We start from the raw sequence: 26375 nt of genomic DNA, 5'->3' as shown, positions 1-26375 counted from the left end.
TAAATTTCTACCTTTCTTTATCCAAGACAGCTCTTAACTAACACACAACATGCATCAAAGAGAAATTGCAGTTCTTTCTGAACATAATGGGTACTTACTCTATTTAAAGAGTTGGCTGCTGCTGCTGCTGCTAAGTCGCTTCAGTCGTGTCTGACTCTGTGCGACCCCATAGATGGCAGCCCACCAGGCTCCTCTGTCCCTGGGATTCTCCAGGCAAGAACACTGGAGTGGGTTGCCATTTCCTTCTCCAATGCATGAAAGTAAAAAGTGAAAGTGAAGTCCCTCAGTTGTGTCCAACTCTTTGAGACCCCATGGACTGCAGGCTACCAGGCTCCTCCGTCCATGGATTTTCCAGGTAAGAGTCTACCCACCTGAATTCAGCCCTCCAGAGTTCTTGCCTGGAGAAGGAAATGGCAACCCACTCCAGTATTCTTGCCTTTCACATTTATAATTGTTACTCCCAACAATGCCAAAGAGATGGTTTTATACAAACACAACAGCCCCATTTCTGGTTGTTGGACATTTGCTACCTGCCTTCCAAAGCCTCTGATGAGAAAGACCACGAGGTTGCAGACAGAAGCATTATAAAAAACAGTCAAGAGCAAGGTCTCCAGAGGTAGCCTGCCTGGGTTCCACTCCTGCTTTGTCACTTACAGGCCATAGGACCTTGGACAAGTCACTTAACTACACAGGGATCTACTACATAATAGGGTGGTTTTGAGAATTCAGTGAGTTACAGGAATGCATTACACATAAAGCCCTCGAGACAATGTCTTACAGAGTAAACACCATGTGAGTGTTTGATATTATTATGTTCTATGTCTTATATGAATGGCAGTTCTCAAGGGAATTAATGAAGGTTACATCAAACTTTCTAAGTGGCTTCAGATTGATTGTGGTGCTCCTCTTGGCATAAATTTTGGAAGAAGAAAGAGAATTTTCATTTGCTTGCCTCTCAGTCAAGATTATGCTTGCCACAGCAGCCTTCTAGTGAAGACGGGAACGCATTGAAACCCTCTCTCTTCCTCTTTTTAAAATAATTTTAATTGATTTATTTATTTTTGGCTGCGCTGAGTCTTCCTTGCTACTCGAGAGCTTTCTCCAGTTTCGGGGAGCAGGGACCACTCTTCTCATTGCAATTGCTTCTCTGGCTGTGGAGCACAGACTCATGTGGGCTCGGGCTCAGTAGCTGTGGCTCCTGGGCTCAGCTGCCCCATGGCATGTGGAATCCTCCCTGACCAGGGATCAAACCCTCGTCTCCTGCATCGGCAGGTGGATTCTTAACCACAGGACCATCAGGGAAGTCTTCCTTCTTCCTCTTTGACAAAGCCTTGCAGGTCTTGGTCTCCAGCACTCTCTCCTACCCTGCTGTTTCATGCTGAGCTTTGCCCCTTCCTTCACACTTTAAGCTGTCGGAAAGACTACAGTTCTTTAACTTCATGTTCTACCACACCTCTGAAACCTTGTACGTGCTAGTCATTTTTCTAGAATGCCTTCCCCCAGTAGTCTACCTGGTAGACTTCTCATTTTTCAAAATTTGACCCAGCCCTCACTACCTCCAAAAAGCCTTTTTGACCCTCCCTCCATCCCTGGTCTTTGCTCTGCGGCATTCCTGCTCTGCCACTCTCCTCACTTTGCTACAGTTTTTGTTTTTGTTTTTCCTTTCATATTTATCTCCTCTACTAGGCTGTGACTCTCTTAGGAGCAGACTGCATTTTATTTTTTTGGTATACACAGCACATAGTGGAAAAAAAAAAAAAAAACTGGCACCTAGCAAGTAATTCAATATATAATTGTTGGAAAAATATATAGTTTCTTCTACCTGCCCTCAGACTAACTTTCTCTCTCAGATTGTCATTCAGCTACTATTTGGCAATCTTTTTTTTTTTTTTTTTTTTTTACCATCAAGTATTCCAGACAGAGGAACTGATTCAGTACTCTCTACCTGTCTCACCTATGAGATGGAATCAATACTCATTCTGCTTTTGAAATGAGATGCAACATCAGGAGGGACAGGGATGAAGGAAACCAGACCATAAAATGTTCTCCAGAGACATGCTGGGGAAAGTATCTTGTCCTTTCCAGAAAAGCAGGCCCTTAAGGAGCAAGGCCCAGGGAACAGGGTTCCTTGGGAACCTCCCAAGGGTGCATAGTTCATGCCCTCTGCCTGCTCTGCGGGAAACCAAGCTGGACAATCCAAGTGGTTTTGTCCAGGAGCCAAACCCAACCAGTCAGCCTGTCCAACAGGCTCCTCACTGATGGGCAGGCAGCCTGTAGACTAGATTTGGTCCCCACATATATTCTGCTTGGCCCATAGAGTCTTGAAAAAAATGTGTAAGTTAGCCGCCAATGTTTAAAAACATTTTTAAAATCACAGATTTCTGTCTTGATTTTTGGAAGAACTGGCTACAATGGGTTCCCCTCCCTGGCAGAAGGGCCTTGTGGGAGCTGAATCACGCTGCTGTCCATAGTGAGGTGTATGCACTCTGCAGTTCATCACACTCCCCACTTCACTCAGTTGTGTGAACCTCCTGGGCACTGAGTTTGGAGTGTATGTCTCTGGAGTGTAACTAAGCTTGCAACCTCAGGGGCTAGGCTCAGCAAGAGAATACAAGTTCTGGTGGAAGGAGATGGGAACTGGAAGAATCAGATCAGAATATAGGAAGAAGTCCAGAACCAAGAGGCCAAGAGCTTTCTATAAGATCTTCATTACTTAGGCAAAGGTACTGTAGTGAAGAGCAGTGACAAGTGTAGGCTAGAATTAATGGTTTTTAGGAGGTGTGATGGTGGGGACTGAGTTGATGGCTTTATGGTATGTGTGTATGTATAAATATAAATTCCTATCTCCAGCTAGAATCTCTTTTCTGAGTTCCAGACCCATAAATCCAACTGCCTATTTGACATGTCCAATGAGTATATCAAACTGAATATCCAAATTGAACCAGTGATGGTCTCCCCCAAGCCTCTTCTTCCCGCCATCTTTTCCATTCACTCTTCCAGTTGTTCAGGGCAAAAACTGCTGTCACCCCGACTCCACATTCTTTCATTCCCACGTCTAGTCCATCAGCAAATTCTGTCTAGCTCTATCTTCAAAACATCCCAGGAATTCAACCCTGTGTCACCAGCCCCACTGCCATCAGTCTAGTCCAAGCCATTGTCTCTCTCCTAGATTACTGAAATAGCCCCATTAATGTTACCATTAATTCCGCCCATGCACCCTGCCATTCATTCTCAACACAGAGGTCAGAACAATCTTGTGAAAATAAAAGTCAAGTTGCATGATTGCTCTGCCCAGCACCTGCCAAGGAGATGTACAGAGCTCCTGCTAGGATCTTCAAGATCTGTGAACCACCCTCCACTCACACAGACCGCCTTCATCTCTTACTACCCTCCCTGCCTTGCTCACTCTATTCCAGCCACAATGGCCATTCTGCTGTTCTTTGAAGCTCCAGGCATATGCCCACCTCAGAGTCTTTGTACTCGCTGTTTCCCTGTCTGGTTCATTCTTTTCCTCTGATATCCGCTGGCCATCACCCTCAATCCCTTCTGACTTTACAGAAATGCCTCCATCTCAGGAAAGCCCTCTCTGATCACCTGATCTCAGATTCAGCTCTCTTCAATACTGTACATCCCTGTCCATGTCTTATTTCTCCTTCACCAACTTGAACCTATTTTTGTTTGTAGTCTGTCACTCCCAGGTAGAACATAGGCATCTCAAAGACAGGGTTTTGATGTGTTTTGTTAAATACTGTATCATCAGTGCCTCGAAGAATCCTTGGCACATAATTCAACCAAGGTTGGATGATCAATAAATAACTGTTAAACAAAATGTGTGTGTGTGTGTGTATATATATATATATACTATAGTCTTAAGATCATACTTACATATGATCATTCCCAGTGGGAAAAGCTATTTACTAGTTTGTCTGACAATATTAAATTTGAGGATAATACACATATTAGGCCTAATATTAGCTTTAGATTTAGCATGCTTGGAGCTGGTGCATGGGGATGACCCAGAGAGATGTTATGGGGAGGGAGGTGGGAGGGGGGTTCATGTTTGGGAACGCATGTAAGAATTAAAGATTTTTAAATTTAAAAAAAAATAAAAAATAAAAATAAAATAAAATAAAATAAAAAATAAAGGCAAGGAAACCAACAAGGAAATACTGCAATAATCTAGTAAAGAAATGATAATGGCCTAAAATTAGAACAATAATAGTGGCGATAAGATGAGCTATACTTAGAAAATATTTAAAGAACAAAATCAACAAGAATTCAGTGATTAATAAAATGTGGTTTATAAATATTTTTAAAAAAATAAAAATTAAAAAAAAAAAGGGGAGATGTCAAAGTGCAAGTGACAAAGATTCAAATGATGGAGTAACAGCAACTTAAAACACCATATAAACAATGCTGTGGAATACAAAGCCCAGGCCCACTCCTTTCAGATCTTGCTCTGGCCCCCCGGAATCATACAGAAGAGATACCATGGAGAGAATGTTTCCTGCACAAGACTGTCCGCTCTGCACCACCCTTTACTCAGCCTCTCCTTTGTCCTCCTATTTGCAGCTTTGGCTTGTCTGGCTTTGGGGCCTCTGTCTGGTCCTGAGGCTGCTGGTCCATTACCTAATCTCCTGGCTCAAAGCGGATCTCTGGCCTCCAGTCCTGGCCTTGAGACCTGCTTTTCTCACTGCTTTAGCCTGGAGGGTAGATGTTAGACAGAAAGGAACCCACGGAGGTTTTGGGCAATGGCCTTTTTTCTAGTCAAATGCTCATTTCCCACCTCTCACCCTTCTCTTTTCTCCCAGACTTTTGGAGTTATCCGGGGGGAAAAAAGCAAAGCTTTGTGATGACACCTAACTATGAGAACGGAGAGTAGAAATCTTCATAACAGCTTTAGAATAACATGTGCTGAAAAGGTCTGCATGTCTGTCCAAAAAAACAGTGTGAAGTTCACTCGAAAGGCAATGGGATGAGGACTTACTGAAACAGTCTGGAATCTGATGAGGAATTTACAGACCTGCAAAGGCAAGGCAAACAGCCTGGAAATCTGCTGTTTTCCACCAACTTTCCCCACTGAGCCAAACGTGAGATAAGACATTGCTAATTCTATTCACATTAAAACATTTCATATCACGTTCATTATAATGGGAAATGGAAAACGGTCCATCTTGGGGTTATAAAGGCTTGTCTGGCTCCAAAACTGGATGGGGCTGAGGTTTTGGTTTCAAGGCCTTAAGCAAAACATTTTGGTTGTTGGGTGCCAACATCTTCAACACTTTGTGGTAGGCAGAATAATGGCCCCAAGATGTCCACCTTCTAATCCCTGGAACCTGTAAAAATGTTACCTTCCATGACCAAAAGGACTTTGCAGAGGTGATGAAGTTAAGGATTCTGAGATGAGATGATTTTCCTAGATTGCCAGGGTAGGTTCAACGTAATCACAGGAGCCCCTGTAAGAGGGGGTCAGGAGGGTGACACATAGAAAGAGACATGAGAACTGGAGCAGACACCACAGCGATGTGGAACCAGGAGTCCAGAAATGGGGGCAACCTCTAGAGACTGAAAAGGGCAAGAGAATGGATTTCCCTCTGGAACCTTCAAAATGCAGCTCTGCTCACCCATTTGAGAATGATAACCCTCGAGAACTAACTATCAGAAACCAAATGTGTGTTGTTCTACGCCACTGGATTTGGGGTAATTTGTTGCAGCATCAGGAAACTAATACACCTCTCTTCTCTCACTCCCTCATCCAGTCCTTCAGGAAATCATGGGTGAGAATGTTCTACATGCTCTCGTTCTAGCAACTAAGCTAAAGCAGAGACAGTGAAGTTGTTTGTGAAATCACAGCTCCTTTTGTGGTAGCTCTCAATCAGCTTAAAGACTCAGTCTTACAAACAGCCATGACAAGGTCCAGGAGAGCCTGTGGGAAATGCCAGCCTTGCTAATGCGACCTGTGTCCTCCATGAGTCACAGAGATGGGCTTCCAGCCAGGTCTGAGTGGGTCACATCAGCTACCTCTGTCCATCCCACACCCTCTCTGTCACTTACCCACTCTTCACCAGAACTTTTAAAGAACAATGTGGATCCACTGGAAGAGAGATCCAATATTAGTGAAAGAATTGATGCTTTCAAACTGTGGTGTTGGAGAAGACTCTTGAGAGTTCCCTGGACAGCAAGGAGATCAAACCAGTCAATTCTAAAGAAAATCAACTCTGAATACTCACTGGAAGGACTGATGGTGAAAATGAAACTCCAATAATTTTGGCCACCGGATGTGAAGAGCTGACTCATTGGAAAAGACCCTGATGCTGGGAAAGACTGAAGGCAGAAGGAGAAGAGGGTGGCAGAGGATGAAATGGTTGGATGGCATCACCAATTAAATGGACATGAGTTTGAGCAAACTCTGGGAGATGGTGAAGGACAGGGAAGCCTGGCATGCTGCAGTCCATGGAGTTGCAAAGAGTTGGACACAACTTGGTCACTGAACAACAACAACAATGATTATTCACTGACTCCATGATGCTCTTGTCATTCTTTCTTATCTCCTTACAGAAATCTTACTTTCCCCCCTTTGACTCTTATTGGACTTCTAACCTCTTCTCTTCCTCCAGTGACAACTTATTTTTTAGACAAGATCTGGTAAACTCAACTCACTGTACAGTGCACAATGGCTGTGACATTTAAACCATACCTCCAAGGAGTATTTTACTTTTTAATGAAGCTCACAAGAAGATTGTAAACGCAAGAACAGAGTCTGTGTGGTTTCTTTGTCATTGGCGTTCCTCATTCCCAGTACCACGCCTGGAATTCAGTTGGTCTTAGATCAAAACTTATTGAATGAATGAATGAAACCATACCAGCACACAGAACACCTATACAATCTCCTATAAATTCCAGCGCTTCCTATAATACAAAGATAAAATATGTTTTCATGACTGCTCCAAAACAAACAAAACCTTGGAATAAGGTATACTAAAGGTATGCTTCATTTTCACCTCCTCCTCATGGAGGAGGGCTTGGCAACCCACGCCAGTATTCTTGTCTGGAGAATCCCCATGGACAGAGGAGCCTGGTGGGCTACAGTCCATGGGGTCGCAAAGAGTAGGACATGACTGAGTGACTAAGCACAAGCACAGCACAAAGGTAACCAGCACACAAATGTTACTGTGGCATCCAAATCACCTTTTAAAACAGCAATTTAATGGCTTACGCTATGATGAATCTTTTCTAAAAATGGAGAATATGAGTACAGAAGGATCATGTGACTTGGGGATAACATTACCACAGTAAACTGAGAAACAGAGAATAAGGTTCTAAACTTTTAATTTTACAGAAAAGATGGCCCAAACGTCTAAATTACCTTGTAGCTTTAATTAGCATTTATAGAGTCTTCAGTGATTCAGAAGAACCTCAAAGTACCAGGCAACTCTGACAGTCTAATAGCAAATGCTCCTAGGTCATCATTATAAAACTTGTCACTGGCTGAGTCTTATCAAATTCTGAACAAACCTAGAATTATAACCTGGGGTCAATGGAGGGTTTCCATGTGGTCTGTGGGCCTTGCTAAATTTTATGCAAAACTTCATGTTTACCTGCATGTGAGCTGTTTTTTAAAGGAATGATTCTGACCAAGGAATGTTTAGAATCCACTACTTTAAAAAATGTTTCTAGCCATTATGTCTTCTTACAGGACAAATTCTTGCATTGGTATCTTTTTTTGGTTTCATTGTTTCAAAAAATGCATCTTTTTATTCAGTCAGTGGTCAGTGTATTAATTTTCTATTACTTCTTTAACAAACTACCACATACTTGATTATTTAAACTAACATAAATGTATCATATATTTCATACATTTATATAATATATTTATTATATGACTCTTCTCAGGCCTAAAATGGGTCTTGGTGGGGTCAAATCAAGGCATTGTCAGAGATGTGTTCCTCCTGGAGGCTCAAGGGAAAAGAGAATCCGCTGTTTTGCCCGTTCCAGCTTCTGGAGGTTGCCCAGCAGTCCTTCGTTGGTGGTCCCTTGCATCTTCAAAGCTAGCGATAGCTCACTGAGTTTTTCTTACTTCAGATTCCTCTGCCACTGACTCCTTTGTCTATCTCTTCCATATTTAAAGGATCCTTGTGATACACTGGGCCCAGTGGGAAGACCCAGGTACTCTCCCCATCCCAGTCAGCTGACAGCAACCTGAACTCCATCTTCAAAACCTCAAGTTTCCTTGTCATGTAATATAAACACATTCACAGGTTACAAAGAATAGGATGTAGACATTTTGAGGGACCCTTATTCTGCCCACCACAGTTACTTAGTACGTTCCTTGAGTATTCATTTTTATTATGAGGTTTTGCAAGGGATTTTGAAGAAAAACAATGTTTCAAATAGTTCTTACTCTTTGGGAGAGAACAAGAAATATGATAATAGCTGCCACTGTTGAGCATTTACCGTATATCAGGCTCCTTTTGAAACACGTAACATGACTTAACTCATTTAATCTCTCAACCACCCCAGGAGTTAGGTAGTATTATTAATACCATTTTAGAGAAAATGAAACTAAGGCACAAAGAGACAATATATCTTGCCCAGGTCACACAACTAGTTTGATGGCAGGGTGGGTTTTAAAAACAGGCACACAGACTCTGGAACCCAAGCTCTGAACCTCTATGACCAGTTTGTTCTTTAATATAGCATTGAGAAAAATTAAAGAAAAGGACACTAGTTGGGCAAATAAAAACAATATGAATTGTAGAAATAACATAAATCTCCCAGCAAAAAGAAACAACAGGACAATGGAAATGAAGTCATATAAGAAACATTATAAAGACCGCTACATGTTATAGACACGTGAGGACCACGGAATGAAAATCATCAATGAATAGCCACTGTCACCACTGTCCCTTTAAAATAATGCTTGTCATAAAAATAACTGAAGTTTTCATGGGGAGTATAAATAACAGTTAGAAGCCTGCAAAATTTAACGGCATCTTGCATTCAACAGACATTCGATAACTCTAAAATATGTGAGTGCACACAAAAGGACACATGGTCAGCTCAGATGGAAAGTGATGGCCTCAGCATCAAAAAAAAAAAAAAGCACCTCTGTTCTTGAATGGAAATATGTATCAGGTCACTCGTTTTGTTTGCAGGTTTGAAGCTACCAGAATGAAATTAAGTCTGCAGAATTCAAGGGTGACTGCTTCTTAGACATGGAAATTGTATCTGTTGAATGTAACTCTACAGGGGAAAGAAAAGAAGAGCTAGAGTATATTGTTTCTCAAAGGGAGAAAGCAGCTGTGATGCTGAGAGAGTGATTTAGGAAGGCTTCCTGGCTGTGCACATAAAAGGATGAGAAGAAATTCTGGTGAGATGAGAATAAGAGCTCGCCACTAAACCAGGGAGAAGGTTAGGAAAATACAAAGGACATTTTTTTTTAAGTTGCTTTTAAAGGAAGACTGGAAGAAAGGGTAAGAAAAGAGAAATTTCTATTTTAAAGTCCCATCTCACTCTAATTCTGACTATAAAGATGACAGCAAGGTCCTGAATCTATTCTCTCCCCAAAATGTCCTCATAAAATGCCCTAGTTTTACAAATCTGTTTACAAATCCGAGGATGAATGTCCTCACTAGCATCTCTCAGTTCCAGCCTGGGGTCTCATAACCCAGGTGGGCCTTTTCTGCTCCTAACACAATCACTGGAAACTGTATGATTCAGAAACAAATACGCTGAAGGGAAAAGTTGCTGCTGTTTGTGTAAAGAAAAGTGGTTTAGGCTTCAAATGATTGACTAATATTATTAGTAATAAAAATAAGTACTTAAACTGCAATAACCTGAAGCCACACAATGAGAAACTTAATTAGAAAGATGATCTGTATGTATAGGAATCATGATCGTTTGCCAGGATAAAAGGTGAACAACAGGCAACATACAACCAAAATAGGAAACACTTAAATTTAACTACAGATGCAGAATGTTCAAGAAGCAGCCTACATCCCTCCCTGATACACTGCAACCGATCATCTAAAGGGCTAATGACAGAACCAGAGCTACAATTTGGTCCCCAAAGAAACATCTAAAAGGCTAAAGTAAATAAGTTGGAAAATAACCACCCCCAAAGTACAGTAACGATGGTTTTTTCATATTTCCACAGCATTGCCCCTACACGATCTTTGTGCTTGGTTTAGAACGATATGTAACTAGTAAGGAGATACCACTTTGTTTCTGTCGCTTAATATTTTCATTAATGACTCAAAGAAGAGTTTCATGTTAACATCAAATGATGATGAGAAAAGAGGACAGCAGAGAATATCTTCAAAGATAAGACTCCAAAATCAATGTATTTGGGCAAACTGGACTACTAAATTTAGCACATCAGAACAAACAGTACAGATAAAACAGGGAAGGAGGTGGGCTGGCTCTAGTAACACAGAAAAGATAAGTAGATAATATTGCCCTTTGGACAGAAAGATGACACCATTGAACGTCTTCCTCCCTGCAAAACACACACATTTTCTCCTGCCGGTGATGGATTTTTGCTAATTTAACCACATTCTCCTCCACTATTTGCTGTGGCCACATAACACAGTGACAATATTTAAACAGTTGCCTGCCCCTTACCTGAAAAATGGGCATAGTTAAAACCCTAGCTGACCTCCCAAAATATTTTGAGATGCAAACTGATTATGCACCTGAATGCACTTTGTAACAGGTAAATATTATCAAAGTAAAATGTCCAATTCTTAGTATAATAAAGAAAAGTCGCTTGTATATTTTTGAGATTAGTTGTTTGTCAGTTGCTTCATTTGCTATTATTTTCTCCCATTCAGAAGGCTGTCTTTTCACCTTGCTTATATTTTCCTTTGTTGTGCAGAAGCTTTTAATTTTAATTAGATCCCATTTGTTTATTTTTGCTTTTATTTCCAGAATTCTGGGAGGTGGATCATAGAGGATCCTGCTGTGATTTATGTCTGAGAGTGTTTTGCCTATGTTCTCCTCTAGGAGTTTTATATTTTCTGATCTTACATTTAGATCTTTAATCCATTTTGAGTTTATTTTTGTGTACGGTGTTAGAAAGTGATCTAGTTTCATTCTTTTACAAGTGGTTGACCAGTTTTCCCAGCACCACTTGTTAAAGAGATTGTCTTTACTCCATTGTATATTCCTGCCTCCTTTGTCAAAGATAAGGTGCAGCTCAATTCCAGAAAAATAAACGACCCAATCAAAAAATGGGCCAAAGAACTAAATAGACATTTCTCCAAAGAAGACATACGGATGGCTAACAAACACATGAAAAGATGCTCAACATCACTCATTATTAGAGAAATGCAAATCAAAACCACAATGAGGTACCACTTCACACCAGTCAGAATGGCTGCGATCCAAAAATCTGCAAGCAATAAATGCTGGAGAGGGTGTGGAGAAAAGGGAACCCTCCTACACTGTTGGTGGGAATGCAAACTAGTACAGCCACAATGGAGAACAGTGTGGAGATTCCTCAAAAAATTGCAAATAGAACTACCTTATGACCCAGCAATCCCACTGCTGGGCATACACACCGAGGAAACCAGAATTGAAAGAGACACATGTACCCCAATGTTCATTGCAGCACTGTGTATAATAGCCAGGACATGGAAACAACCTAGATGTCCATCAGCAGATGAATGGATAAGAAAGCTGTGGTACATATACACAATGGAGTATTACTCAGCCGTTAAAAAGAATTCATTTGAATCAGTTCTGATGAGATGGATGAAACTGGAGCCAATTATACAGACTGAAGTAAGCCAGAAAGAAAAACACCAATACAGTATACTAATACATATACATGGAATTTAGGAAGATGGCAATGACGACCCTGTATGCAAGACAGGAAAAAAGACACAGATGTGTATAACGGACTTTTGGACTCAGAGGGAGAGGGAGAGGGTGGGATGATTTGGGAGAATGGGAATTCTAACATGTATACTGTCATGTAAGAATTGAATCGCCAGTCCATGTCTGACGTAGGGTGCATGCTTGGGGCTGGTGCATGGGGATGACCCAGAGAGATGTTGTGGGGAGGGAGGTGGGAGGGGGGTTCATGTTTGGGAACGCATGTAAGAATTAAAGATTTTAAAATTTAAAAAATAAAAAAAAAAGTTAAATTCAAAAAAAAAAAAAAGAAAAGTCATCAAGGAGAATGGAAAAGGTTTTGTAAACAAACCACAAAAAAAAAATTTCAAAATTTTGAAACATTAAAGGGGATAGATTTTATCCTGTGGGTTTTGGGGGGAGAAGGGGAGACAAAAATTAGGCAATTTCTTTAAATATATGAAAAGTTTTCATTGAGCAACTAAAAGAAAAACAGACGAAGAGGAATTGGGTCTACCTTGTGTCATGAAGGTTTTAGGTAAGTTATCTTTGCAGAGAATTTTTGGTTACGAAGAGTTGGTATAGCAATGAGACAACACAGTCTTTATCCCTAGGAATAATTACTAACTGGGCAAACACTTTTCTGATACTACAAAAACACAATCAGAAAATAGGCTAATGAATTTAAATTACCTTCTAAAGCAAAGTCAGCAAATTTTCTCTGTAAAACACCAGAGAGCAAATACGTTAGGCTTTATCAACCTTATAGTCACTGCCACAAGCACTCACCTCTGCCAGGGTATACAAAAGAACCACAGATAACACTTAAGCGGATGGGCATGGGTGGGTTCCAATAAACTCGACAACAGGGGAGCTAGATTTGGTCAGGGGACTACAGTTTTCCAATCCCTCATCTAAGGGTTTCTTCCAGTCCTAGGATTCTATCCTAGAAAACACAGCTGTGGCAAACAGTGACCACAGAACCAATGAGAAACACCATCATCACTATTGCCGCTGTGTAGTATGTCACTGCAGCGGGTGACATTCTCTCCATCTTGTTGTTGTTCAGTTGCTAACGCGTGTCCGACTCTTTGGGCCACGCTTCCCTGTCCTTCACTACATCCCGGAGCTTGCTCAAACTCATGTCCATTAAACAGGTGATGCCATCCAATCACCTCATCCTCTGTCACTCCCTTTTCCTCCTGCCCTCAACCTTTCCCAGCATCAGGGTATTTTCCAATGAGTTGGCTCTTCGCATCAAGTTGCCAAAGTATTGGAGCTTCAGCATCAGTCCTTTCAATGAATGAATATTCAGGGCTGATCTCCTTTAGGACTGACTGGTTTGATCTCCTTGCTATCCAAGGGATTCTCTGCCTAGAACCTGGGAATATCATTAATTGATCTTGGTAATCAACTCATTAGGATAAATATATTATTGGTGATTTTTTTCCTTTTAAGCAAAACATAAAAATGTTTACATATGTTTATGGCTGTAATATCCAGACTTTGTAATCCAAGTGTATAATATTACAATCTGGTGCAGTAAGAAGCATGTGCCATATGTTCAGCTTCATCTTTTCTGCCAGTGGGGAGTATTTTTAGACAAGGTAAAGACATGTACCAGAGAAGGCAGTGGCACCCCACTCCAGTACTCTTGCCTGGAAAATCCCATGGACAGAGGAGCCTGGAAGGCTGCAGTCCATAGGGTCGCTGAGGGTCGGACATGACTGAGTGACTTCACTTTCACTTTTCACTTTTCTGCATTGGAGAAGGAAATGGCAACCCACTCCAGTGTTCTTGCCTTGAGAAAATCCCAGGGACAGGGGAGCCTGGTGGGCTGCCATCTATGGGGTTGCACAGAGTTGGACACGACTGAAGTGACTTAGCAGTAGCAAAGACATGTACAACCCACTCCAATAATCTTGCCTGGAAAATCCCATGGCTACAGTCCATGGGATCACAAAGAGTCAGACATGACTGAGCGACTTCACTTCACTTCAAAGACATGTATGGGAATATACTACCTTTGCCCTTTTTCTATCTGCTACTCTTTCATCTCAACTTTCTTCCTCTCCCCTCTTCCTCTTGCAAAGAAGACTGAAACAGCACCCCCAGCCCAGGGAGGAGGTCAAGAGTGCCAGGAGCTGGTAGGACCAAGCAAGTAGGCCTGGGAGCTTTAAGGGTTAAAGTTGGATAGTGACTCCATCCTTGAGTCCATGGGCCAGAAAGGAAAGCATGTCACTATGCCTGGAAACCAGGCCAAACTGGAAGAGAGTGGGAGCAAAAGGAAGAGTAGGCGTGAACCGAGAGTTCAGGAAGGAGAATGGGGCTCCAGTGCCAGAGGCTCATTTATCTGGCACCCTGCCCTGAGCTATGTGGGTGGATTGGCCTCCTCAAAACCTGAGGTCATAAGGGACAAACAACCCCCCTTTGCTACTGTGCTTGCAGCCAAATCATCTTGGACTTTGATCACAACAAATTCTCTACCTTGGTGTATTTATTTCCTTATATTGCCCAATGGGGAGCTTATTTTCTTTTTAAGTTTAATTAAATAGTTGACCTAGACATTATGAAGGTATAATACACATATCTATACTTGTGTTTGTGTATGTGTAAATATATGCATATATACATTTTTGAAGTCAGCTTCTCTACAAATTAGAAGCAATGACTTATAAGCACCCTGTACTTCAAAGTACCCTTTTATCCTGGGATAAAACAAAAGGGTAAAGTTCTCTTGAACTTGGACCACAGGTACCAGGTTTGGATTACTCAAGGTTATTTTTGTTGAGTGGCAGATGATAGAAGCCCCAGTTCCAACTGGTTTGAGATAAAGGAAAAAAAGCTGTGGGAACCAGAAGGCCAGGGGGAGGCCTTTGGCTTCACCTTCACAACCTGGACTCAGGTTCAGACACTGATGCAGGGCCCACCTCTCCATCTCTCAGCTCTGCCCCAAGGTGGCTGCTGTCTCTCAGGTCCCATGTGGATGATCGCAAGGTGACTACAGTTCAAATCTGGTAAGTAAAAGCCAGAGCAAACGGTGGATGGCTCCTGAGTCCTTTCCTACCCAATCCTTGAAGCTCTTTTCTGTGAAGCTGGAGTTAAAAGCCACCCTCAGACACTTTGAACTTTCATGGAATGAGAGAGTTAGGAAAAATGGGTCACCCATAAGGAAATTGGGAGCTTTGCTTCAAGAAGGGAGAGTAATGCTGGACAGTGGACAGCCCTTACTGAAGAACTTAACACTTCTGTCTCTAGGGAACAGATAACTTAATGGAGTGAAGGTGGCTAATGGCAGAAAGGAGATCACTGAGTTAGGAAAATCACTCCAAGTCAGAAAAGTATGAAAATGGAAAAGCTGATGGCCTGATGTGGGCTATGGTACCCAGCAAGGCATGAAGACATCTCCTTCAAGAAGCTCCCTGCTGCCAGTGGAATGCTGTTATAGTGGGAGCCAGGGGAAAACTAGTCTGATTAACTCTGCCAAAACAGTTGTGGCCCGTTGTAAGGCTAAACCAAACAGTGAAGTAGTATAGCCCTAAAATATTCTAACAAATGGCAACATCACATTACGTCTCCCCACAGATCTAATGACTTGAGATCAGGGAACTGCTATTACTCCTTTCATAAGCACAGAATGCCAGGAACTGTGTGTAATTATACATTCCAACTTGCTTCCGAAAACATGAATGCCCTTACATATATCACAGCTCCAGGGAACCTTTTATATTCTCCACTTTGTAGATGGGAAAAGTAAAGACAAGCTTACGAAATTCATTTTAGGAGGAACAAAGAAAAAACTGGGTCATCAAAATCTATTTTCTGTGCTTATGATAAAAGTTTATTCTATGTGTTAATTATTTGGGGGTATACATTGAGAAAGTTATAAGCCAATTTATGATTCCCAGGATAATTTAAGTGAAAACTTGAACACTCATATCAGAGATAAACAGTATGGTTGATATTTTTTACCTTAATAGTAGAGATTGCTCAACTCTCTACTTTGGTTTGCTTAAGAACATATGACATTTTAGCCAAGATCTTAAAACACAGACCCAAGCTGACACACATGGTCACTGCTGCATTAAAAATAAACAGGATAAAGTTCTCTGAAGTTTCCAAGGAGAAACAAATATAGTAGTTGTCTTCATATCAGGAAATATTGTCTATTTTTCTTTTTTTAAAAATCACACCAAATGTGCTGCTTTTCTAGCTGACTATAAAAATCAGTGACTCATGTTTGCATTTTATGCCACCGTGCTTTGTGGGCTGAACTATTTCAGATTTACCTAAGCTTACATCATGGAAATTTCCCAAAAGTCTAAACACTTTAGGACTTTAGTTCATTTTTCCCCACTCTTAATAGTAGATTTCTGAAAGATCATTTTAAGATGTTAAATTTCCCTTCATTTTTCAAAGCATTTGGAACACTAGGCAATCAATTGAGAAAAGACAGCTCATTGTTCTATGTTTTTTCCCCACAGAGAATTTATGTCTCAAAAGATATTTTTTAAAAAAGGAAAGTTATTTAATATGTCTCCCTGGTCAACCCAGGATCTGCTATAAATTCAAAATTCATTCTTGTACAATGTTCTTAATTATAAGATAAGTAATCTTTCTGTAGTTTAATTCTGTCCTATTTATCTTCTCGAGTGGAATGACACATTGCAAATACCATTTGGGGAGTTTTATTAATAAAGGCCTAATCCCATGGCTTGTAGGACATGTCTCAGAATAATGTTTTAACTACACAAAAGCTCAGTGACTATAACACCCATTCAATAATTATAACTGTTCCCCGTGTTAGGTAAGTTGCCTTTCCCAGTGTGATTAATGGTGATTTCTCAAAACGGGTCTCAAAGAGCTCACAGCAAGTGATCAGTTTCAGTCTCCTGCCTTAGGTAGTAAGGATTACCGTCTTTGCTGTACTCCTTGACTACATTTTCCATGATATGGATAGGATACCAAGAGAGATGCTATACCACTAATGTCCTCTAGAATTTAACTCAGTATCACAAAGAGATTCAATGGAGATTTTGTTTTAAACAGATATGTACATATCTCCATACAGATAAACAGTCAGAAGTCATGTGCACGCACACACGCACACTGGTTTGGATCAACTGATATGGGAATTTAACTAACCACTGTCTGTAATATTGTCTTTCTTAGATCTCATACGCATATAAAAGCACAACAAATACTTTACATTAGGTTTGCATAATTTGATAGCTACCATATCTTTCAGGGTTAAATTTGCCATGCCCAGACATAACAAATCAAAGTTATAATTGGGCCCTATTTCCCTCTCTTAATTTAGATAATTTGTAGGTTAATTTAAATAATTTGTGAAGTATGTGATAACAATCATGAAAGAAGATCCTATTTTTATTCCATCTGCTTTAAATCTATGAGGAATTTGAAAAGGGCTCAGATTCAGGGTTTCGGAGCGCTGGCTTTAGCAATTCCCTGCAACTAAAAGCAATCTGGCTGTGACTGAAAATGGAGGTGTCAACTCAAGCAGGCTACAAATTGCCAACAGAGGGAATAGCCATTTTAAATTACTTCCAAAGCCCAAATAAATTCTCCCGAATGGAAATCTGCCTTTATCCTTATTTTCTATCTCCAGGAGATGATCTGTGTTTTATTCATTATGCATCATCTCCTCCATTCCTTTCTTTCTACTTAGGCAGAGGAGAATGAGCAAATGCACCGCTTAGACTGCTCGGTACTGGGCTCTGCTTACAACCCAAGATGTACAACAAATAACATTTTCATAGGAAAAAAAAATGTGATTTATCGTATGAAAAAACCATACCTTCCATTGGAATAGCATTTTACCCACCATAAGGTTATTTTAAATATAGAAATGAGAATATGTGGAAAATGCTGTGTTGACTTTAAATCTTCATATGGATTAGCTGTTATAGGCATTTCAATTGCTTCTCACAATAATCTTTTGGTAAATAGAGAAGGTAAAATGTTCCATAGTTTTTGCAGACACTTGAAACTGAGACAAAAGATATTAAGTGACTAGGATCACCAAGTTAGGAACAGCAGAAATGGCTTCTGATTTTCTCTCCTGTGATTTCTCCTTAAGAAAAGCAGGGTTTTAGAAATACACCCAGTTTGTGCCTTCAACAAACAGAAAAAAAGAATGTTTGCACTGTGAGATTTCTTCTCATCATAACTTAGTAACATTACTTACTTATATATGTAACTTAATGAAACTGTGGCATCTGACTATGTTTGTTGGCTGCTTCTGGTACTGCAGGGGTTTTAAAAGTCTAGTCAAATTGATTATCTCCAAAAGAAATTTAAGTCAAGAAGAAGTGGGATATGAAAGTGGGCTAGATACGGAATTTTCACACACTGCTGGATGGAAATATAAACTAGTAAAACCATTTTAGAAAATTATTTGGCAGTATCTTGTAAAACATACATACATACATACCTCACAGCCTAATAATTCTACATGTAGGTATATACACAATAGATAATGTACATAGGTGCACAAACAATAATATTCATAGCAGCGTTTTTTGATAGTAGTCTCAAATTAGAAACAACCAAAGAATTCATCAATAGCAGAATACATAAGTACATAGAGATAAACATAGGAATCGGAATATTCTACAAAAGTGAAAAAGAATGTACCATGGGTAGGCATAATATATGGATGAATCTCAAGATGTAATGTTGAGAATAAAATAGTATATAAGTACATATTATATGATTTTATACAAATAAATTTCAAAAACAAACAAAATTAATCTATGGTAAGAAATCAGAATCGTGGTTAACTTGGGGAATGGCAATAATATCAAATCAGTGTTTCATTAGAAAGCCTGAGTAGATTGACTATATCTACCTGGGTGATATAAGAAGGCTCTAGGCAAAAGGCAAGACTAAACTGATGGAAAATATTTGCAAACAAAGAAACCAACAAGGGATTAATCTCCAAAATATACAAACAGCTCACTTAGCTCTATGTCAAAAAACAGACAACCCAATCAAAAAATGGGCAGAAAATCTAAATAGACATTTTTCCAAAGTCTTGCAGATGGCCAAAAAGTATGTGAAAAGATGCTAAACATTGCTACTTATTCAGTTCAGTTCAGTGACGCAGTCGTGTCCGATCCTTTTCAACCCCATAGACTATACCACGCCAGGCCTCCCTGTCCATCAACCACTCCCGGAACCTACTCAAACTCATGTCTATTGAGTCGGTGATGCCATTCAACCATCTCATCCTCTGTCATCCCTTTCTGCCTCCTGCCTTCAATCTTTCCCAGCATCAGGGTCTTCTCAAATGAATCAGTTCTTCACATCAGGTGGCCAAAGTTTTGGAGTTTCAGCTCCAGCTTCAGTCCTTCCAATGAATACTCAGGATTGATCTCATGTAGGATGGACTGGTTGGATCTCCTTGCAGTCCAAGGGACTCTCAAGAGTCTTCTCCAACACCACAGTTCAAATGTATCAATTCTTCAGCATTCAGCGTTCTTTATAGTCCAACTCTCACATCCATATATGACTACTGGAAAAACCATAGCTTTGACTAGATGAACCTTTGTTAGCAAAGTAATGCCTCTGCTTTTTTAAATGCTGTCTAGGTTGGTCATAACTTTTCTTCCAAGGAGCAAGGGTCTTTTAATTTCATGGCTGCAATCACCATCTGCAGTGATTTTGGAGCCCCCAAAATAAAGTCTGCTGCTGTTTCCATTGCTTCCCCATCTATCTGCCATGAAGTGATGGACCAGAGGCCATGATCTTAGTTTCCTGAATGTTGAGTTTTAAGCCAACCTTTTCACTTTCCTCTTTGACTTTCATCAAGAGGCTCTTTAGTTCTTCTTCACTTTCTGCAACATCTGCATATCTGAGGTTATTGATATTTCTCCCAGCAATCTTGATTCCAGCTTGTGCTTCTTTCAGCCCAGTGTTTCTCATGATGTATTCTGCATATAAGTTAAATAAGCAGGGTGACAATATATAGCCTTGACGTACTCCTTTCCAACTTGGAACCAGTCTGTTGTCTCATGTCCAGTTCTAACTGTTACTTCTTGACCTGCATACAGATTTCTCAGGAGGCATGTCAGGTGGTCTGGTATTTCCATCTGTTTCACAATTTTCCAGTTTGTTGTGCTCCACACAGTCAATGGCTTTGGCATAGTCAATAAAGCAGAAGTAGACATTTTTCTGGAACTCTCTTGCTTTTTCCATGATTCAACGGATGTTGGCACTTTGATCTCTGGTTCCTCTGCCTTTTCTAAATCCAGCCTGAACATCTGGAAGTTCATGGTTCACGCACTGTTGAAGCCTGGCTTGGAGAATTTTGAGCGTTCCTTTGCTAGTGTGTGAGATGAGTGCAATTCTTTGGCATTGCCTTTCTTAGGGACTGGAATGAAAACTGACCTTTTCCAGTCCTGTGGCCACTGCTAAGTTTTCCAAATTTGCTGGCATATAAGAGAAATGGAAATCAAAACTAGAATAACAAATCAGAATGGCCATCATCAAAAAAATCTATAAACAATAAATGCTGGAGAGGGTATGGAGAAAAGAAAACCTTCCTACTGTTGGTGGAAATGCAAATTGGTACAATTACTATGAAGAACAGTGTGGAGGTTCCTTAAAAAACTAAAAATAGAACTACCATATCATTCAGCAATCCCACTACTGGGCATATGTCTGGAGAAAATTCTAATTCAAAAAGATAAATGCACCCCCAATATTCAATGCAGCACTGTTCACAACAACTAATACATGGAAGCAACCTGAATGGCCATCAGCAGAAGGGTGAATAAAGAAGATGTGATGAATATATACAATGGAATATTACTCAGCCATAAAAAGAATGAATAATGCCATTCGCAGCAATATAGATGGACCTAGAAATTATCAGACTAGGTGAAGTCAAAGACAAATATCATAGCACTTACATGAAGAACCTTAAAAAATAATACAAATGAACTTATTTACAAACCAGAAACAGACTCACAGACTTAGAAAACAAATTTACGGTTACCAAAGAGGAAAGGGGGCAGACGACAGGGATACATGAGGAGACTGGAATTAATATATATACACTAGTATATATAAAATAGATAATCAGCAAGAACCTACTATAAAGCACAGACACTAGAGGGTTAAAACTAGAGGTTAAGCCTAGTGTTATTAATAGCTGAACTCCGCCAGTCACTTTCACGTTTTAAATGAAAGTTCAACATCTTCTAATTGCAACTCTAGCTAATCAAGACGATAAGCCATTCAAGGTACCCTGATTAAACTGCTTTAATGCCAATTCCTTCAAATCCAGGAAGAGACACACACCCTCTTGTGTTCATTCACATTCAGGTTAAGTTATTGCATTCCAGCCTGCTGCCCAAGAGATAAAGCTGAGATGGCAAATTATCAGAAATGTATCTTTTATTCAGATATCCTTAGAAGCATGCATACAATCTAAAGGAAATCATTTTTCTGTGCTCCAAGCAACCAAGGGAAGAACCAGAATTAAAAACAGTAAACCCAAAGGACCTTAGGGCCTTAAAGACATCCTGTAACCTATATCCCAACCAAATATTTATATTCAAATGAAAGGCATTGTTAGGACCCTTTGATCTTAAAGATTAATTTTCTCTTTTAATTAAAAATAGCTGAGACATCACAACTTTCCAGGCATTTTTAGCTAATAAAAGTGCCAAATGCTTTTATTTTCCTAATGGCCGTCCGGGTCTATAAAAGTTACCGTGGATCCCAAATTAAGGTATCTTTTCCATTCAAACTGAGAGATTACAGAGCACTTGAGCCGCCTTGGGATAGAGGGCTGCTGCAGTTGAGGAATGTCCCTCATGCATATAGTTAGTGAAAAACATGCTGAGTCTTACTTAATTACTGTGTTGAAAAAAAGACAAGGGTAGAGCAATAGGTCAGATAACTACTGTGGTCTGTTCTTTGCAAGGCACAGCCCGAGATAATATAAAAATAATTATACACACAAACCAGATTTTCCAAACTGCTTATTTCGTTTTCTAGGTCAATATAGTTGGTCAAATCCCTCTGAAAGTTACGTTTTTCAGCTGACCACAAATGGTTACTTCACTTAACATTATTTCTGTAAAGTGCTGCGTGTACTTAAAAGTTTAAGGGACTCTGATGTTTATTCCTCATTCTCTAGAGAGTTTTTCCTTCTAATAAGAACTGTTAGTAGACTGAAAAAAAGGAACAGATCAAAAGCTATGCTCCCATGAAAATATAACACCATATTCATTACCACGTAATTAAAATTTCAGGTATTAATACACACAAATAAATTCCAAATGACTTAAAACTGAATCCACTTGAACTCAGTTAGCAGTTGTATGCTAAAGTAAGCACTCTTTTCATAAGTATAGCCAGCTCTATGAGAACATGCTCATTTTCTCTTTGTTCCAATTTATCATGTCCTCAATAATGTGCACCCCAAAACTGCAATGGTGTTGTTTTACCTTTTAGAGGAAAAAGTTGACACATCAGTTGGCTTTGTGATTTCCAGGCCACAGCAGCAGTCTGAGACATGTAAAACATCTACTATCTTAAACCAACACAGATTTGAAGTAACTCACTGAGATGCTGATTGTTAGGGAGAGCGAGCCCCAAGAATACAGTGGACACAACGAAGGGCAGGGGACCAACATTTCAGCCAAATGATGAACTAGCTAAAAGGTGACGCAGAAAGCACTCTAATTTGATAACAGATTTTATTTGAAGTTTTCCCTAAAGAGACAATAGACTGTTTTAGAAAACATGGTTTGTGGGATTCCAAATGGGCACATTTGTTCCATTAAGAAGAGTCAACGCTAGATAGTTTTTGGCAGGCATCCAACCTTGTCAATTATCTCAGTCCTAGCACAATCTTCAATCCTGGTGGGATTTCCACCTACCCAAGTGTCCTCTACCAATTTCTCCAATCCTAATTGTCTTCTCCTTTCTCTCGGATATACTGCAGTGTCTCCAGGTCTCTGGAAATTAATCACTATTTGAGGGATTAATTGGAATTTTAACACTGTTAATTGTAATTTCCTCTTCCTCTCGCTTTTTTAATTTTGAGGGGAATCTACAAGGTCTCTCTCAGCAACTAAAATGTCTACTTTTTTAAAAAAAGGATCCAGTCCCCCAAAATAGCGACTTCTCTGACATTTGCCTCTATGGTTTGTCATTCATTATACCTGGAGAATTACTTAGGCTCAGTTACAAGCTCCACCTGGGGATTAAAAATAATTGGTTTGCATAATAAGATTAATTATATATAACCATGAAAGTGTTAAATGATATCTTTTTTTCCATTCTCTAAAAGAACTTTTTCATATTCCAAATCAGTCACTTCAAGAGGAGGAACAAATAATTTAAAACCACAAAAAAAGACAATAGCTGAAAACTTATCCCATGGGTTGTAGTCCTCTGAAAGTTTTCTTTCCCCTGGGTGCTGAATCTGCCTTATGATGCAAAGACATACATGTACATCCCACATTCCACAAAGACACACACTGACACACAAATATAAACCCAGACAGACAAAGACACACACATGTGCACACATACAGCAACTCACAGACACACCCTGGTACACTCATAAATGCAGACATTCTCTCTCTCTCTCTCTCTCTCTCTCTCTCTCACACACATACTGACACACAAATATAAACCCAGACAGACAAAGACACACACGTGTGCACACATACAGCAACTCACAGACACACCCTGGTACACTCATAAATACAGACATTCTCTCTCTCTTTCTCTCTCTCTCTCTCTCTCTCACACACACACACACACACACACACACACACACACACACACACGACATTACTTTCCACCAGAGTAAATCCTTGCCCTGGAAAAACAGCAAGTATTTTTAATTCCTCTTTAACCAGTAGTAAATGTCTCCTGGCAGAGCATAAACACAAAATTGTAACTCAGAAGGAAAAAACAGATTTGTGTGCTAGTTTTAAAAATGCTTTCCTTGTGGTAAGGAGTTATAACTACCGGCCTGCCTTCAGGCTAAACGAGACCCATAATCAGGACATCCGGGAGGCCTCCCAAGACTCTGAGATTTGCCGACCAGGGAAGATGAGAAGTCTCATGTAGCTAGAACTTCCCTAGAACTACATGGGCAGCAGAGGCAGACAGTGGAGAAAGTGGAGCCCTCCCCTTTTCTTCTTGCTTGCAGTTCCAGAGGCCACACCCATGCCACCGCGTGTAAGAATCACCATGTTAAACTTCTGGCATCTTTAAGAGGGTACTGAAAAACTCAGAAGACTGTGGCCAGGAGAGGTAGCAATTTAAGGGAAGAGTTTCACTGCAACTGCAAATATAACTGATGATGACCTTATAAGTTCTACCAAGATGCACCAAGTTCGCATTCCTGACCAAATCTTGGGCTGTAAACTCCTCTGTGATGAGGTGCATATTTCCAGTCATTCAGCCATTCATGCAAAACTGTTCTTAAGAAGCCAATAGAGGATGGCCCTCTGCTAGTAGCTGGTGACCTGAGGGCCCCTGCCTTTATGGAGTGACAATCCACCAGGGACAGATTCTGAACAAGAAGTTACAAAGAGGCTGCTTTCCATCTCTTCGTGTTGCCAAAGCCACACATGGGGCTTGGCATAAGTATGCACTCAGTTTTTATGAAAAAGAGAAGCAGAAAGGTTGGAGAAAGCATGGATGAAAAGAATAAGGCTTGGAGTACGGCCACTTTCCTTGCCAATTTTATAGATATAAAATTTGGGTAATTAATTAGGTAAATAAGGGATACTCAGCACTGGATTAGTACACACCATATACTCAAACATACAAATATTTACTTACCCTTCTCTGAAATTACTATTATATACATTCAGAAATGACCAAGTTTCCAGTAATGTAACCCATATCAAATTAATCAATGAATTAGTGGGGATTAGGGGAGCTACCAGAGGAAAACAAACATCACACCCTACCGAGGATAACGAGATCAAGGGACAGAAGGAACAGAAAGGGCTCTGTAAGAATAGAGATCAACTTGAAGGCTCCTGTCAGTGTCAATACTGATACAGAAAGCTCCCCATCCTGAAAGAAGTGAGGCTTCTTAGACAAGTCGGACTTTTTTCTTAATTTATTTCTTTGTAATAGGAGGATAATTGCTTTACAGTATTTTGGTGGTCTCTGTCATACATCAACATGAGTCAGCCATAGCTGTACACATGTTCCCTCCCCTTTCTTGAGCCTCCCTCCCGCCTCCCACCCCATCCCACCCCTCTAGGATGTCACAGAGCACTGGTTTGAGCCCCCTGCATCACACAGCGAATTTCCCACTGGCTGTCTAGTTTACATCTGGTAATGTACATGTTTCCAGGCCACTCTCTCGATTCCTCCCACCCTCTCCCTTCCCCACTGCATCCACAAGTCTGCTCAGTATGTCTGCATCTCCACTGCTGCTGCTAAGTCGCTTCAGTCGTGTCCGACTCTGTGTGACCCCATAGACGGCAGCCCATCAGGCTCCCCCGTCCCTGGGATTCTCCAGGCGAAAACACTGGAGTGGGTTGCCTTTTCCTTCTCCACTGCTGCCCTGCAAATAGGTTCATCAGTACCATCGCGTTAATATACAATATTTGTTTTTCTTTCTGACTTATTTCACTCTCTGTAACAGGCTCCAGGTTCATCCACTCCATCAGGACTGATTCAAATGTGTTCTTTATACGGCTTCAGTTCAGTTCAGTTCGGTCACTCTGAGCTGAATATTATATGGCTTAGTAATATTCCATTGTTTACATATATTAATAGCCAACTTCTTTATTCATTCATTGGTTGATGGACATCTATCTAGGTATGCTGCTTCCATGTCCTAGCCTCTGTAGATAATGTGCAACAAACATTGGGGTACATGTGTCTCTTTCAATTATGGTTTTCTCACGGTATATGCCCAGTATTGAGATTACTACTACTACCCATATGACTGGGTCATGTGGCAGTTTTATTCCTAGTTTTTTAAGGAATCTCCATACTACACTCCATAGTGGCTGTATCAATTTACATTTCCACCAGCAGTGCAAGAGGGTTCCCTTTTCTCCATATCCTCTCCAGCATTTATTATTCGTACATTTTTTTTGGATGATGGTCATTCTGACTGGTGTGAGGTGATACCTCACTATAGTCTTGGTTTGCATTTCTCTAATAATGAGTGATGTTGAGCATCTTTTCATGTGTTTACTAGCCATAAGTATAGACAAGTCGGGAGAGGGCAATGGCACCCCACTCCAGTACTCTTGCCTGGAAAATCCCATGGACAGAGGAGCCTGGAAGGCTGCAGTCCATGGGGTCGCTGAGGGTCGGACATGACTGAGCGACTTCACTTTCACTTTTCACTTTCATGCACTGGAGAAGGAAATGGCAACCCATTCCAGTGTTCTTGCCTGGAGATTCCCAGGGACGGGGAGCCTGGTGGGCTGCTGTCTATGGGGTCACACAGAGTCGGACATGACTGAAGTGACTCAGCAGCAGCAGCAGCA

General features: G+C 40.4%; 1 protein-coding gene across 1 annotated transcript in view; it reads right to left on the bottom strand.

Moving 5' to 3' along the window:
- The window catches only part of CHN2 (chimerin 2), a 340146-nt gene that overhangs the window by 292657 nt on the left and 21114 nt on the right, over positions 1-26375 (bottom strand). The window lies entirely within an intron of this gene.

This window comes from Capra hircus, chromosome 4 (assembly GCF_001704415.2).
Source record: "Capra hircus breed San Clemente chromosome 4, ASM170441v1, whole genome shotgun sequence".
NCBI lineage: Eukaryota > Metazoa > Chordata > Mammalia > Artiodactyla > Bovidae > Capra > Capra hircus.
The sequence above is the reverse complement of the archived record's forward strand: the minus strand, read 5'-3'. Positions and strand labels throughout refer to the sequence as shown.